This window comes from Pteropus medius, unplaced genomic scaffold (assembly GCF_902729225.1).
Source record: "Pteropus medius unplaced genomic scaffold, Ma_sr-lr_union100, whole genome shotgun sequence".
Taxonomy (NCBI): domain Eukaryota; kingdom Metazoa; phylum Chordata; class Mammalia; order Chiroptera; family Pteropodidae; genus Pteropus; species Pteropus medius.
In genome coordinates, this window is record NW_024344240.1 from 4,822,526 (window position 1) to 4,835,779 (window position 13,254).

The 13,254-nt window shown below is 36.6% G+C and overlaps 2 pseudogenes; both read right to left on the reverse strand.

Annotated features, from left to right (window-relative positions):
* Positions 1-509: 509 nt before the first annotated feature.
* LOC120607566 (uncharacterized) lies at positions 510-627 on the reverse strand (annotated as a pseudogene).
* Positions 628-10,084: 9,457 nt separating this feature from the next.
* Positions 10,085-10,774, reverse strand: LOC120607394 (swi5-dependent recombination DNA repair protein 1 homolog; annotated as a pseudogene).
* Positions 10,775-13,254: the final 2,480 nt, after the last annotated feature.

Here is a 13,254-nt window from a genome sequence, read left to right on the forward strand (position 1 = left end):
AAAGCATGAATCAGTGTTGAGAATGAAGAACACTGTAAATGCTCTTTGCAATGAGAATTAGAGACTACTAAACCCTCCCCATTCTAAACTATATTCAAACTCCTGTCTTGTCCAAGGCACTTTTATGCCCCATGGATGCAAAGGTTGGGGAAAAAAATAGTCCTGCTCAACATAAAACTCACCATCTAATGGAGAAAAGAGAGATGTAAACAGATAATAAAATGCAATTTGCAGTAGAGAGCTTTGCTGGAATTGTTATGAGTAGAATGCGGGGTGTGAATAGGTGTATTCTGTTGGTACCTGCTATGTGCACCACACTAGGTGCATTCCGTGTGTAATACTATCTATCCCTATGCTGGGTATTGTTATTACCGTGCTATACCCGAGGAAACCAGGTAACAAAATTTCACCCTGTTGGAAATGGTGGGAACAGATACTAAACCTTGCATTTGTTGTCCCAATCTTCTTTTTATTTTATTTTTATTTATTTATTTATTTATTATTTTTAGAGCCTACAGCACCTGGTGTTCCCAGGTGGTCTCCCATTCAAGTACTAACGGGGCTGACCCTGTTTAGCTTCAGAGATCAGCCAAGATCAGGTGCATTCAGGATGGTATGGCAATAGACCCAATCTTCTTTTAAATACAACATTCTACCCTAGAAATCCCTGACTGTTCTTTATGCCCCATAGAGCCAGTGACATATCAGCTGAATCTTAAGGATAAGTACTTCCAGTAGACTTTGGGCAAAAATGAACCACAGGAAAAGGCATAGCTTTTTCTTCAACTACATGGTTGAAGCTTATGGGGGGATATAGGTTGGAGATGTAGGCTTAGACATTCTGAAGGATCATTCCTGAGTGAAGAGATTAAACATTACCCTATGGGCCAATGATTCTCAAACACTGTTGCACATTAGAAACACCTCTCCACACCCCTCATCCCGGGAACTCAGATTTAATTATTATAGGGTGGAACTCAAGCATCATATTTTTTAAGACGCTTCCCAAGTGGACTTTGCTTCTGGCGATGATAGTGTACCTGGTACTGGACTTGCCATCTCATTCTCAACAATTAAAAAACTAGACAAAACATATGAAGCGACCATTTTCAGACGTTGAATAATAGGCAGTGCAGGTCTGTGATGTCCCAGAGAAGGGAAACGAGCAAGACGAGCTGTGTGCGCTGTGGCTTTGTGCCTGGAACTCTCATACAGTGCTGGTGGGAATAGTACAGTCACTTTGGAAAATAGACAGTTTCTTCTAAAGTTAAATATTCAGTTATCATAATGTCCAGCTCTTCCATTCCTAATTACTGACCCAAGAGGAATAAAAATATATGTTTACAAAGTATTTGTACTAAATGTTCATAGAAACTTTATTCAGAATAGCCCCAAACTGAAAACAATCCATCAACAAATGAATGGATAATATTTTGCTAAATTCTATATTTGCTATATTTTGCTAAATAAAAGAAGCCACACACAAAAGAGTAAATATTGTCTGATTCAATTTACATGAAATTCCAGGACAGGCAAAACTAATCTTTGCTAACAAGAAGCTGCTGGTTGCTTGGGGATGTCTCTTTGGAGAAGGAAAAACTTGTGGAGTTTACCTGGAAAAGGATATATAGGATCTTTTGGATGTGAGGGAAATATTTCATATCTTGATTGTGGTGGTAGTTAACACAGGTATACACATTTGTCAAAAACTTACTGAGCCATATACTTAAAACAGTTGTGCTTTATTATATGTAAATTAAACATTTATTAAGTCGTTTACAAAAGCCTTCACAGATGATTCTGTTGTGCAACCGTTGTTGAGAACCACTAATCTAAGGCAGTTGGAAGCCATTAAAAGGATTTGTAATTTGGAAAGAACACAGAGGCATCATTGTGTACGATGACTTAGAGTTAGAGAATTAGAAGGTTATTACGACAACAAGGGGTGATTAGGTCTCAGTTTAATCAGTGACATTGAGTATAGAGAGAAGCAATAGTTGATAGAGATATTAGGGTCAGACTCGACAGGCACTGGATGGAGTCTTCTGTGAGGAATACGTGAGGGAAGGAGGAACGAAGAATGACATTTGGGGTTTTAGTTAGATAAAGGGTTAATGGTGCTACCTGTAAATTATTGAGTTGAAAGGGAGAAGTAAAATTCAAAAGAAAGAAACATCTGCTATGGCCATTTTGAATTTGAAATTTATGTGGGACACCAGGGTAAAAAATACAACATGGAGCAATTGCAAATGTGGGTCCAGATGTTAGGAGCCTAGGAGAGGATCTTGGTTTGGAGATGTGGATTCACTGTTGACTGCGTGTAAGCGATAGCCGAGTAGAAGAGGCTTCCAGAGGCAGGGTGAAACGTGAGACGATGCGAGCACCGAGAATTCTCAGGAACACCGATGCTGAAGGACTCGGTGGAAAACGGAGAACATGTGAGGTAAAGTTAATGAGCAGTCAGAGGTAGGATGAAGAGAAGAGACTGGAAAAGCTAGTGATGAACCAGTTTCAAGGAGGAAACTAATGGTGTCATTTCCTACAGATAATCAGGTAAGATTAGGACTGGAAGATATCCCTCTACATTAAAGGAAGAGGAAATTACTTGCTCAAAGGTCACTACTAATTTCATAGAAAGGAAAATCCATGTTTTAGTAATTTGAGAGTGACAGCTAGGATAGTAAAGGCTATGTTTTCAATATACTTTAAGTCAATGGTGTGTAAGTGGTGACTTATACTGGCTCGTGAGAGACTATTGTTCAATTTTCAGGAATTTCATGGCTGGCTGTTAAACAGCTATTATTAAAAATTAAATTATATGTATTTACAATTAAGTCGTATTAAAAACCAATCTAATCAATACTCACAAATCATCATTTCCTAATTATTTCAATATTTATCATCTATGCCCTTGAGGATATTCACATTGATCGTCTCTATATGGTAGAGATACAAAATAATGGCATGTTGGACACCTTTTCCTAACTGCTTTCAGTGACAACTGCTGATAGCTTGAAATTAACCTCAGACATTGCTAAATACCACAAATAAGAGCTCAATCTATTATTTCACTGATTTTCTACTTTATTTTAAGAATGTGGTGGAGAAAATGTTTACAGTGCAGTTAAGACTTTAAAGTGTGCCATGTCTATAACTCTTAAGCTGTGAATAGCAGTAAGAAAGGAAAGGACATATTCTTCTGGTATTTGGAAATTATTAGCCAACTCAAGAAAGAAGTTGCTCATGTCATGTTATGGAGTTGCCACATGTGTTTGTGTTGCTTCAATCACCTTAACATGTTAACCGTGAATAGAAGTATTAACTGACATTCATGTGGTCCCTTGGAAGTCCCCTCTCTTTTAGCTCGTAGTATCTCTCTCTTCCCGTTTTTCTACAAAGACATATGATCGCAAACACCTCATTTCTCCTTCATTCTCTGACTACTTTATATTCTCCAAGTGGTTACGGGGGCTTCAAGAATCATGAAACTTATTCTAGGTGAATCATCTTCTGGGAGCTTCTGTTTCACACCTGCTTCGACATTTAATATTTATTGTTTCTCGGGCTGCTTAAACTGGAAACTTCATTTTAACACCTTATTATATTTATTTTTTCTTTACATTAAATTGTAAGATCATGGAAGCCATGGGCCATGTCTTTATCTCTGGTGCCTTGTCAGAGAATCTGGAACATAATATATAGTTTTACTTATTTTTTTTTGAAGAGGGGAACCAAATCATTTTATTGAGGGCCTTGGGGGAGGGTCAAAGGGCTGAAAGGGCAATGAGATTAGATGTCTTCAGCTTGGCCAGGATCTCTCAGCTTCACAGCTACAGAAAGCAATATGTACATTTAGTTAAGTTTATGAATGAGTGAATGAATGAAGGAGGTAGGGATCCATAACTCAAGTCCAGGTTTGACTATCTCCAAAGCCCACATTCCGTTCACAGGAAGTCAAGAAATAACAAGGTATATCAACAGAGATCTTTATCATATATGGATAGGAAAGGTAGAATAAAATGCAGGCCTATCCATCTTGGACTAATAAACTGTATCCAACTTCAACTGCCCAACATAAATGAAACTGACACTTGTATAATTTTACTTATACTGAAATATCATTGACGCCAAGATCAGAGGTCACTGTAGGACACAATGGTCTTATTTCATCTTTTAAAACATTTTAACCTTACCTTTTAATATTTACAGAATATAGACTATTTATAGTTGCTTGATTTCATGGGTTGTGCGTGTTATTTTGTGTAATCTACAACAACCTTCTGGTTTAGGATTTGTCTTCTTCCTACAGAAGAAGTAATTGAGGATCAGAGAAATAAGATGAATTTCCTTATATAACCCAGCTATTAGGTAGCAGATCTGTTTTAAATTCAGGTCCATTACACTTAAAAGTGTGCTCTTCCTTTATTCCTCTGTGTCTCTTGGGAGATTTTTTTTTTTTTTTTTTCCTCTTCTGACGTTGGTGACTCTGTTCCCTTTTTGTAATTTCCTCAGGGTTATTCTCAACACTTTCTTCTTACCTCCCTGACCATTCCTTTTGAGCTTCTCCTAATATTTTCTCTCCTGTCCACCCTCTAAATAATGGTGTTCCCTAGTGTTTTGTCTTCAGCCTTTTTCTTTTCTCACTGTATATACTTTCGCTACTCAATATCATCCACTCTCATCCCTGCCATTTCTACACAGTGAATTCTCATTATTTGCAGTAGTTCTGTTCTATAAAGTTGCTATGAACACTGAGTTAGTGGTTCCTGAACCACTGCTCCTAGAGGAAATGCAGAATTAGGTTCTTGAAAGGTCCTGGGCACATTTTCATCAGCTGATTGATACATAACATTGTTTAATGTTTTTTTGCTGTTGAAAGAGACCTTATTTAATAGATATTGTTGATTCATTAACACTAAACTCACAGCCAGCAGTACTGCACATTGTGCCTGAACAAAGCTTATCTTATACTCGTGTTTTCTCCACAAGGAAGATTGGACTCAGGAACAGCAGTTCTGCATTATGCTTGGGGCTATTTTCAACAGCAAAATCACCAACGAAATGCACAGAAATGCAAAAAGTATAATGTAAATAGAACATGAATTCGTTTACAGCTATAAAAGCTAAAACAAGAAGCAGAGTGTTTCCTTGTTCGCTCTCAGCTAGGACCATGCTCATTGGGCAAACTCAATTTTTTGCTTCTGTGCGCATGTCTACAAATGACCACAAAAGTCCCATGAGTATTGATTTGGAGTTACAAATAAATTTTATTGAGTAGGTGAATTTGCAAATATGTAATCTGTGAATAAAGGATTGACTGCATTTAGGATTTCCAAATTCATTTTTCCAATACCTACTTCTTATTACTTTGGACTCATATTTCCAATTGTCTTTTCAATAGTTATTTTTATCTGGATGTCTCAGACCAAAATCTCTTTTTTATTTTTCTTCTAGTGCCTTCTCCTGGTATGACAAGTGGCCAGATGCTTCACAGGAGATGGAAGGAGAAAAATGAATTTCTCTGCTTATATACAGGAGAAAGAGGCAACTGCCTCAAAGGAGGGAGACAAAACTTTGCTTTCTAGAGATGAGATGGAAAAGGCCTTGGGTTCTCACACTAAACTTTTGGAATGTAAATATATTTCCCCAAGGGCCACACGAGCCCCAGTGTCTGTTTTAGAACCTGGAGATGACCCCACAGACCTGGGCCTCATGTTCCCTTGCCATGTAAACATGAGAACTTCCAAAGTTCTCTCCCCAGATCTGTAGTTATAAAGTTGTAAATTTACTCCCCCAGGCTTGCTCTGAGCCCAGGATCCAAACTTTTTAAGCTCATGTATTCAGAAAGTCCCACTTCTATGAGGACACAAGAAGGTTTTCTCTAAACTCTGATTCCCGACTCTGCCAAAGCAGAGGGTGTCATCCTCTATGACTTACACCTCACCCTCCTCACTACTCAAAAATGTCAGAAAGGTTTATATCTAAGTTTGGGGTTTATGTTTGTTATATTTCCTTAGGTTTATTGTAGAGGCCTTTACATTGCTGTCTTCTCTGCTCCAGATTTCCAGGGTCTTGGGAAGGGTTCCTCACAGAAGTTCACGTGAGCGCTCGCGAGCATGTATTTTCTGTGGGTCTTGCTCTTCTAGGCTACACTACTAGGCTACAGGGTGAAGGTAGAGTTTCTCCCTCTCCAATTCCCAAATCCAAATTCCCTATCCTTTATCAATCAGAACAAACATTTTAAAACGATTATTATTAAGCAGTCCCTTGCAGTTTTCTCTGCGAGCTAGTGTCAAACCATTACTTTTAAAAACAGTTTTATTTCATTTTATATTAGTTTTAGGTGTACAGCAAAATGGTGAGAGATTCATATAATTTATGAAGTCATCCCCCAATTACTCCAGCACCCATTTGGCTCTACACAAACCATCACACTGATATTGACTATATACGCTGTACTATGCTCTAAATCCCTGAGATTGTTTTGTAACTACTAATTTGTACCGCTTCATCTCTTCACTTTTTTCATCCAACCCCTAAAACCCCCTTGCACCTGGCAATCACGTCTGTTCTCCGTATCTATGAGTCTGTTTTCATTTTGTTTGTGAATTCTGTTACTTAGGTCTACATGTAAGTTAAACCATGTGATATTTCTCTTTCTCTGTCTGACTTATTTCACTTAGCATAATATCTCCTAGGTCCATTCATGTCACTGCAAATGGTAAGATTTCTTTTTCTTTCTTTCTTTTTTTTAATCAATCCATTCCTTTTTAACAAGTTCTCTTAGACGGATTCTGGTGCATACAATCAGCTCAATCTTATCAAGTTCCTGCATTTTTGATCATGCAATGGTCTTTTGAGATTATTTCCTGATTGTTATTGGCTTTATGAGATGTTTTTTGGCCTTTAAATGATGTGTTCTTGCATTAAAAAAAAAAAAAAAGCATGTGCAATGCAAAATATGTCCACCAGAAGGAGCACCAACCAACAGACTTCAGCTGTAACTTGAGAATCCAGCTCCAGCTTCACAACCTTCCCAATTTTTATTGAACATGAGAAGCTGAAATTCTCAGGAATACAGTGTTATATAAAATATACATAAGAGAGGATTAAATATATTACTGTGATTGTTATTATGTAGAAATATAAAGTTGCATTTGGTATGAAAAGAGAGAAAAAATGAGAGAAAGAGAGAAAGAGAGAGAGAGAGGAATTATTGGTGTGAAATTCTCAGCGGTTGTTACCATTCATTTCATAATAGCCTGAGAAAGAAAGTTTGAAAACAATATTTAAATAAAGCATCTAGTGTAATTAAATTTTACTAGTTGATTTGATTGCAAATTTTAACCTAGCCATTCTTTAAACCTTCATCTCTGTGGAAGGCTCTCTGGAGATTTAATAAACATCCAATGTTTTTCTTCTCCACTACCCCAGCCCCTTCCCAGCTCCCACCCTCCCCGCCCCTCCTTAGCCCCAAGACAAACACTCCCAATTACAACCCTCAGAGTAAAGATGAGAATTAGGCCAGTAAGTATGAATAACAAGAATACAATTAGAAAATTTCACCCTAAATTTTTACTGAGACACTAGGAGCCTCCTTGCATAGAGAAGTGAGCTGTGTTTACATTTTGTAGAATCAATAGGTTGTTGTTTATTGTCAAAGTGCAGCATAAATCTGAAAACAAAAATCTTTATTTCAGTTATGAGATATACAACTTAAACAAAAATAATTTTCATGAATTAAGAGAACTGTCTGGCTTTTGAAACTGAGTGAGACTGGTTTGGGCCTCTTGCTATTTGACTCTGACTTTAGCCAAGAAAAGATGACGTCCAAGATTAAACAACCTCCACGTTAGTTCTATGTTTCTTTGCTCTTTACAGTGGGGACAAAATAGAGAGAAGTTCTGGCTGGTTCCCTTTTGAGTTTTTATTTGTTTTCCACTTCTTTTCAGGTAAGGCGAATTAATTTAATCAAAAGAATTGGTTTCAGGCTCCTGTTTTTCTTCTTCAGCTATTGACAAAACCATTAACAAGTGCCCTGTGCTAAGCACAGCTATGTAAACAGTATCTGACCCTGGGAGTCACAGCCTTAGAGAGAGAGTTAAGAGAATACATCTTTTAAATATGTAAATATGGCCAAAGGTAAGAGGATGCATTTTGGGCTGCACAAAGCAGCAGTAATGGGTATTTCCCATTGTTGTTGCCCAGTCACAGGTCAGAGATTTCAAAGAGCATCATTGGCTAGGATGAGATACCACTTAGGGAGCTCAGGGGTTAATGATTAATTCAGGCCATTATTCCATGTGAAAGAAGCCAGAGAAAGAGGAAAGACAAATACCATTTGGTATCACATATATGTGGAATCTAAAAATAAGCTGGACTCATAGAAATAGAGTTGATGGCCATTGTCTGATGCTGGGCATGGGGGGAAAAGGGGAGAGGTTGGTAAAAGGATACCAACTTTCAGTTGTAAGGTGAATAAAGTCTGAGGATATCATGAATATCATGGTGATATTCTGTATGTTGATAATGCTATATTGTATAATCGAAATTTGCTAAGTCAGTAGATCTTAAGTTTCCTCACCAAGAAAAAAAAAGTAAATATGAGAGATCATGGACATGTTAACTTGATGGTGGGAATTTCTTTGCATTGTTTATATGTATCTAACCATCACATACACTTTAAATATCTTATAATTTTATTTGTCAATTACCTCTCAATTAAGCACTAAAAACAAACAGACAAAAATTTATGACAGAAAACAAATATTATTCTCCACCTTAAAGGATACTTAAGTACTAAAGTCTGTGTAAACAAAAGAGACGAATAAGAAGTAATTATTTTTATTTCAGGAGGTTCTTTTACTTTCCCAAAGGGTATTTTCCATGAGTCTTACAAGTAAAATCATTCTAGAAAATGTTTATATATAAATACATTTATAAAACTTGATCGTGCATGCTTTCAAGAATTTAAGTACTGTTAAAGGAGTAATACTATGTAAATATTTTTATGTTATAAATATTATATTCCTTTTAAACTCCTATATCAAGCTCAGTCCTAAGCCTACATGAGAATATCATAGGTGTTAGGTCATAGGACGCCACACTCCAGTCACTGAAGTACCAAAGACCTTGAGAATATGGCAAGTCCTCCCTTAACATTGTGGTTAGATTCTGTGACTTTAAGCGAAATGATGTATGATGAAACCAATTAGGTTAACAGATCTAAACAAGAATTAAGTTTCAGTACATCTCATCGATATTATAATGGAATGACATTGAGTTAAATGATGTTGTCTGAGGATCTGCTGAATATACATGCCTGTATCCTAAGACAGTTTGAGTTCATTTGTCTTAAAGGGGGATCAACTTTACTCACAGAACTCACAGGGTGGCAAGATTGTCATTTAAGGAACGCTGGGTCTTAACCATCTTGATTCTCCCAACTCCAGCCTCTGCTGATCATCTGTGCTTCCTACAATTCTTTCTATTTGAATCATTGGACCATAGAATTTAAAACTCAAAAGAACTTTAGCAATCATAGTTTAATTCTTTCATTTAACAGAGACAGGCTATGAGACGACCCAGGCTACACAGGTAGTTAGCGACAGAGCCAAGATTTTGGGTGTCCATTCATTCATGATTGCATCCCATCCATAGGGATGAGGCCTGGCAGCCACTCATATGACTCTGACCCTTGAACACAGATAAATGAGTTGGCAGCCGTCACTCAAGCTTGGCCAATCTGGTTCTCTCTCTTTGAAATATGGACTTAGGATTCAGACTTGGTTAGCCTGCCCCTAGGACCGAAGTTGAAACATACAAACCGTGGGCGGCCATTTTTTTAAACATGATTTCCCTCCCCCACATTTCTTTAACTGTCAAATTTTCTTTGGAAAATCTACCCAAAATACCAAATTTTCATTTTAAAACTTAATTTATATTTATATAACAGTGTACCCCTAAATTGATGTTTACGAGGATATCTTCTCTAAGCCCTAATGGTTTATACCTTCTCTCTAAAATGTACAAGTATCTTTTAATTAACTTGTCATTCTCAGAGATGTTCTGGAGAAAAAACAAATCATGAATGAAACACAAATTTGTCTTCAGTTCTGTTACAGTGCAGCAATTTACCATCTCACCCACGGTGGCCTGTCTCCTAAGTGAGGTTCATTCTCCTCAGACCTGGCTGACTGTAGCTCTCAAAGCAACAGCTGGCTACAGCATCTCCACTTCCTTATAAACAACTGTAGCCAAAACAAGCCATTCTTTGAGTTCTATGTTTTGACTAGTTTTCACCTCAGAAGAAGGTCTTTCTCCTGAATCTGCTTCCCCAGTTTCATCTTTTCTTCATTTAGGCCTCTTGGGGAAGGTTCTCATTCACAAACTCATTTTGGAGACCATTGCGGGACCCAGTATCAAGTGATTGAGATTTACGTGCAGTGATAGTCTTGAAGCATTTTTCAAATATGTCTTTTCTTCAAGTTCACTGTCTATGTGTTTAATTTCTTCTTGAAATTCCAAGCAGTTTCCTTCTGTTCGAGATGCAGGTTTCTCCGAAACGTTCTGATTGTTTTCTTCACTCTCCATTTTAGGACATTTTATCACACTGGAACGAGGATTGAATGAAGATCATATTTTCATCAATCTTTTTCTAAGAAAGGGTTGGACTCACAAGTTGTTTTCTTGAACTATTTGTATGGGAGATGATGGACTGAAACAGGCCTGTGAAATGCTGGGTAAAATCATGGCTGTCTGATGGACTTCCCATCTTGAAAATTAAGTCTCAATTTACCTTGTGAAAGGGAGTCCTCTACTCCATAGCCACGAGCTGCCCAGGCGAAGTCCAGTTCTCAGAAAATCACTTCCTTCCACTGTCCTCAGAGGACAGGAAATGCGGCTGGGCCCTGAGAGGCTTCCTCTCAGGGCCACGGCCCTGTCTGTGGGTGGTCTCCATGTACATTAGTGTTTCAGGGCTGTCCTGACAAATTATCACAAACTGGGCGGCTTAAAATAGAAATTTATTCTCTCACAGTTCCAGTGGCCAGAATTCTGAAATCAAGGCTCCTGCCTTCAGGGTTGCATCCTTCTGGTGGCTCTGAAGGCCAATCCATCCCCTGCCTCTCTCCCAGCTTTGGGTGGTGGCTCTTGATCCTTGGCTTTCCTTGGCTTGTAAATCCATCACTCCAACCCCTGCCTCTGTAGTCATAAACACTTCTTCTCTGAGTCCCTGTGTCTTTTCCTCTTCTGTCTCTTTTAGGGATACTCTTGGTGGATTTTGCACCTACCCTAATCCAGAATGATCTTATCTTGAACTTTAATTATGTATAGGCAAAGACTCTTATTCCAAACAAAATCACATTCTCAGTTTCTGGGTGTACTTGAATTTAGGGGGACATGATTCAACCCAGAACACTACGTATGTTATATAATTCTATCTAGGGCCATCCAAACCACGGCACATGCCTTTAGCAAATTAGGTATTATTTAGACTATGAAGTACATGGTATGGAAATGTTTGATTAACTTGGAAATCCAGTCACATCACCAAAGAAATTTTTAACATTACAGTTATGTTCAGTTAAAAAATAGACTTTCAGCTATGTGATAATTTTTGCATGGTTGTAAAAACTTTTTTATTGTATACTAGTGCAATAAAAGTTTTCGTCAATAGTGGCAATCAAGAGTTAGCGTAAATAATTTTTAAAAAGTCTCAATTAGAAATTACATGTAGCCATTTCAAGCATAAAAACATATATGTATTAAAATTATATTAGTTATTAGCACACTTAGAAACACATTAAATGTTAGAAAACAACTTTTGAAGGTTAAATTTAGTTGTTAATATCTTTCTAAATACTGTATGGATTTTTATAACATTTTTGAAATATAGAGAAAATATCATGGTTTTTACTGTAGCAAGCTCTACGTAGTTGCCCCTGCAGTTTACCCCAGCATGTAGGACAATTTTTTTCTATGAGTCATAACTTTAATAACATGTAATAACATACTTTGGTTTTTCTTTAAGTCATATAAATCTTTTGCCTTTTAATAAGATGTAATATGCCTTAGAGACCGTTTTGTGCATAAACAAATGCATTTATTTATTTACGTGTGTATATATTTATCACATATTTATAAAATTATATTTATGTAAAACCATGTATTAATATACATTTATTGTAAATATTTATAAAATTATAAAATTTTATACACATGGAATAACAATACTCATATAATGCAAAACTGACTCTTTTTCTTGGAATATAAAGTGTAGTCTTTTCTTATTAGTATACGTAGAACTATGTCATTTTAAATGAGAGCTGCACAGTTTTTCATATAGCAGGGCTGTATCAATGTCCTACAATTTCTTTTATCAGTTTACTATTAATGACTTGTTTCCAGATTGGTTTTGTTTTTGCTATCGCCAGTAATACAGCAATGAATATTTGTGTGAAAATATTGGTAAAATAAATCCCTAGAAGTGGAATTGTGGTGTCAAAGGCCATGAGATTTAAATTTTTGATGGATGTTGTGAAATTAGTAGCAAATTTTAGCACAAATTTACTCTCTCATTTACTGTTTAAGAGGGTGGCTGCTTTCCTACGCAATTTCCAATAGTCTTTAAATTGTTATTGAAAGAGTTAAAAAGTGCTATCTTCTTTCTTTAATCATGGGTGAGAAAACAAAAGGAAGATAGGAGAAACTAGATTGCTCATACTAAATCATTCAATCAATGGTCACCTATAGAAGAAAACATAAAACTTAGAAATTTAGCTCTTAATCTATGAGGCAGTAAAAGACAAATGGGAAATTATGATAAATACTTTTGGTAGGAAAACCAACTTTGTTTTCACTTTAAGAGTGTTCTAGTTATTTAGTTCATTATTATAATGAACGCTGACAATGAACGTGTTGTCTGTTGTCCTGGATTATAGAAAACAGATTGTGGGAATGAGAAGTAGGACACCTGCAGTATAGACCGATATGTAATTGGTCTTATATAATCATTTTATATATAATTTGTAGTGTGATTTTGGGCAAATCATTGAACTGTTTAGTCCTTCCGTGTCTATTTTATTATGTTTGTAAAGTAGGGAGTTATAACCTCAATGCCTTAACAACTGTTATGAATCTAGGAATGTCTAAATTCAATAAATGTTGCTATCGATGAGAGTTTCCAAAATAAAAACCTTCTGATCTTAATTCTCCAGTAGGTGGTGATATTATAACACCCAAAGTAGTTAATGA